At 43.5% G+C, this 4101-nt stretch overlaps 1 protein-coding gene across 1 annotated transcript in view; it reads right to left on the bottom strand.

Annotated features, from left to right (window-relative positions):
• myo18ab (myosin XVIIIAb) overlaps nucleotides 1-4101 on the bottom strand; it is a gene marked incomplete at its 3' end in the record, with an annotated part of 65905 nt that overhangs the window by 20452 nt on the left and 41352 nt on the right.

The raw sequence follows: 4101 nt of genomic DNA, 5'->3' as shown, positions 1-4101 counted from the left end.
ATCATGCATCATCCATCCATGCATGCATCCATCCATCCACGCATCCATCCATCCACGCATCCATCCATCCACCCATCTATCCATGCAACCACCCATCTGTCCATTCATCAACCATCCATCCGTCCATCCATCCATGCAACCATCCATCCATCCATGCATCATCCATCCATCCATGCATCATCCATCCATCCATCCATCCTCCCATCCATCCATCTATCTATTCATCCATTTGTGAGGTCGGTGACTGCAACTTAGAAATGGTATGAAGTTGGCCCACAGGCTCAAGAGGTTCATGTATTTTTTTTTAGTTTGATGATTTTGGCCTGCATGTGAAAAGGTTTGGACATCGCTGAGCTAAAGGATGAAGCAGAGATGATTCAACTGAAAAATGCTGTGTTCCATGATTTAAAACTGTACAGAGCAGCTCCAGCATAGAAGAATGTTCAGGAAACAACAACCTGGTGAACTTAAGCCCAATAATACTAGGACAAGAACTTGTTCATCTAAAGAACAAACCACGATATCAGAAGGTGGGTGGTGCACGTGCAGTCCAGACCAACACAGGAGAAAACATCTCTTCTGGACTGACACAAGAGAACCAGCTCTTCAAGACCAGACTCAGCTTCAGAAAGGCTGTTCCAGAAGCTTCATACGAGTCCAACTTATCCAGTCAGGAACCATTGTCCTGTTGGAGCACCCAACTGTGTACACATTTCAACCATCCAGCTGCTGACTGGAGATTAAACTGGATAATTTGGAGACGGTCCTCCATCATTACTCATTCTTTAACTTTGTGGAGTGCATTAGATCCACAGACAAATGCTCCCACCACCATGCTCATCACTCTGTATGTTTTCAGGTTTGTCCAGATGAACCGACTGTCTTGCCACCATGTGAAAGTGTGAACTGAACAGCTGTTAGCAGACCTGGGGCTAAAGACAATCAATAGAACCGTCAGAAACTCAAAATCCTAATTTATCTGCAACATAAAATTATTTTCCAAATAACAGCTACAGCATGTTTTGTTTTCTTTTGGTTTATGCGAGTTTGAATTCTCAGGCTTTTATACTTTTCTCCAGAAACCAGCGTGAAATTAGTTCTCTGTGACTGGTCCATGGGCTCATCAGCAACGTATCCGAGTGGTGTCGAGGGACATGGACAGGCTTGTCTGACTAATTAATTCAGTAAAACAATCATTAGTAGTAGCTTCTTGTTTTTATCTCTTACATTTGATACCACAAACATTTAACACGTTTGTATCTGTGCACAAAACAACATAAAAATGGTTTATTTTCACTCAGAGCTGTTAATCATGTCTTTGTGCACGGCTGCAGTCTATTGCCTGAACACAATTCAGAACAGTAATTGTTTGCTGCAGTGCTCCTGAATCGTTCCGCCCCCTATATAAAAGAATTGGAGAGATAATGAGACAAAAAAATAAGTGGAAAGAGATGAGAAAATGGGAGGGGAGACGAGGAGAGCAGAGGGAGGATAAAGCTCTTCCCCACTGGTAATTAATCAGTACAGTAGCCGTATGCTGTCAGCCTGCACAATCATAATTAATTACACACAAGAGCAGGCAGGAGGAAAAGGTTCTGTTCACACCAGAGATTAGACGGTGGCGGGCAGGGAGAAGATGACTGCATCTAGTCTGTGCTGATTCTCACTGATTTTACTAAACAAACAGCAGGAATTGTTACAACGTACTTTAACCTTTTAACCTTGAGAAGAAGAGGAAAGTTGATGAAGCTGACATTATTTTAAACACAGTGTTCACTTTGATTAAAGTGGGTTTAAACAGAGTTGCTATTCTTCATATTCAATTTCACAAAAAATAAAAAGAGAAACCTTTAAAACTGTCACAACTAGGCTTGTTGCGATAAACAATAAATCAATTAATCACATGATAAATGAAAATTATCAACCTCATTTTCATTTATCAGCTTCATCGTTTCTTTGTGTCTCTCTCTTTCTACTGAAGACACTGGATGATAAAAGACTCAACTCTGATGTTCTTCACTGACCCCTCCCTTTTTCTTTTCTTTTTAAAATCAATTTAACGTCCAAAATCATGTTTTTGGACGTTAAAAGCTGTTAAGCTGAGAAGCTAAGCTACGAGCTAAGCTAACAGGCAGACCTCGGGAAAAAAACCTCCGTCTTGTTGAAGCTCCAGAGTTCACGGTTGAAACTTGTGCCTTTGAGAAAAAAGTTGTTTTTCTCTGAAAAAAGAAGCTGAGAACTTGTTTACTGATTTTTATTAAAAGCTTTGTGTGAAAAATGCTAAAGAGCTCAAACCACCGAGCGTCTGACATTTTGAGGATTGGAGAGAGACAGCCCATGTCATGTCAAGGGGCCTCCCTCACATTTTTCTTAAAGAGACACGCTGCTCGCTCCCTCACTATCCATCCTTCAGTTCAAACAGTCTTATACTGCCATCCAGTGGTCAAAAAGGGTACTACATGAAAACCATCCATCCATCCATCCATCCATCCATTTTCTTCTGCTTATTCGGGGTCGGGTCGCGGGGGTAGCAGCCTAAGTAGGGAGGCCCAGACTTCCCTCTCCCCGGCCACTTGGTCCAGCTCTTCCGGGGAATCCCGAGGCGTTCCCAGGCCAGCCAAGAAAAATAGTCCCTCCAGCGTGTCCTGGGTCTTTCTCTGGGCCTCCTTCCGGTGGAACGTGTCCAGAACACCTCACCAGGGAGGCGTCCAGAAGGCATCCTAACCAGATGCCCAAGCCACCTCAACTGGCTCCTCTCGATGTGGAGAAGCAGAGGCTCTACTCTGAGTCCCTCCCGGATGATCGAGCTTCTCACCCTGTCTCTAAGGGAGAGCCCAGACACCCTGCGGAGAAAACTCATTTCGGCCGCTTGTATCTGAGATCTCATTCTTTCGGTCACAACCCAAAGCTCATGACCATAGATGAGGGTAGGAATGTAAATCGATTGGTAAATTGAGAGCTTCGCCTTTTGACTCAGCTCTCTCTTCACCACGACAGACCTGTACAGCGCCTGCTTCCACAAATCAAATTATTATTAATAATAATAATGTCATCACTGCATGTTTCCATATAATGGTGAAATTAGTCTCTGCATTTAACCCATCCACCACCAGGTGGTGCAGTGGGCAGCTATTGAAAGTGCCCGGAGGGCATTTTGGGGGTGAGGTGTGCTGTCTAGAGACACCACACGGTATGCAGTGACCGGGGATCAAACCTGGGACTTTCGGGTCCCAAGCTGGCTTTGACAATTACTAATTATTGTCAAATTTCATATAATATTATTGTTTATCACAATAATTTCTGAGACAATTAATCGCCCAGCTAAATTAGTTACTGTGACAGGCCTAGCCACAACAGATACAAACCTTTAACAAAGGCAGGGTTCCTACATATTTTCTATCATTAGACTCCAGATTTTTCCAGACCCGAACATTCAGAATGTGTTGATTTGTGAATCATTTCTACGGTACATCAGTTTGTTTTCTATTATATTTCCATGTGCTTGCACAGAGAGCCGTCACCTCACAGTGAAAATGTTGTGGGTTGACGTGGAGCTTCTCCTGCTACTCTGGTTTACACTCACTGAAGAAAACACGCACGTTAGATTAATTGCTAACTCTAAATAGGCAGTAGGTGTAAGTGAGAGAATGAATGGATATTCATCTTGTTTGGCACTAAGGCTACGTTCACAATGCAAGTCTTATTGTTCAATTAAAATGTTTTGCTCAAATCAAATCCAAAGGAAGCAGTTATTTGTAACAGATGTCCAGAACAGCAGAATCTCAGATATTTTCTTGGAAGCAGACGACAGGGCCACAAGAAGTCGACCTCAAGCTTCAGTTTGGATGCGGCAGTGAGACACGATGTATCTTTACCCTGAGCCTTGTTGGACTCGTAGGTGGTGGAACAGAGCTCGATGTCCCAAAGGTAAAGCTTCCTTCTCCTCTGGCTGAAGAAACACGCAGAGTGATGAGCTGGAGGACGACACACTCCAGCCAGGTGGGTCGAACAGACCAACAGGAAAAGTCCAACTGTCTCACTGGTGAAAGGAATGGGGCCATAAGTCTGTCGTCTTCTTCTACTTAGCCTGATGACTGGTAG

The sequence above is a fragment of the Nematolebias whitei genome, chromosome 6 (genome assembly GCF_014905685.2).
Source record: "Nematolebias whitei isolate Nwh7 chromosome 6, NemWhi1, whole genome shotgun sequence".
NCBI lineage: Eukaryota > Metazoa > Chordata > Actinopteri > Cyprinodontiformes > Rivulidae > Nematolebias > Nematolebias whitei.
This window is presented reverse-complemented; position numbering and strand designations above follow the sequence as displayed.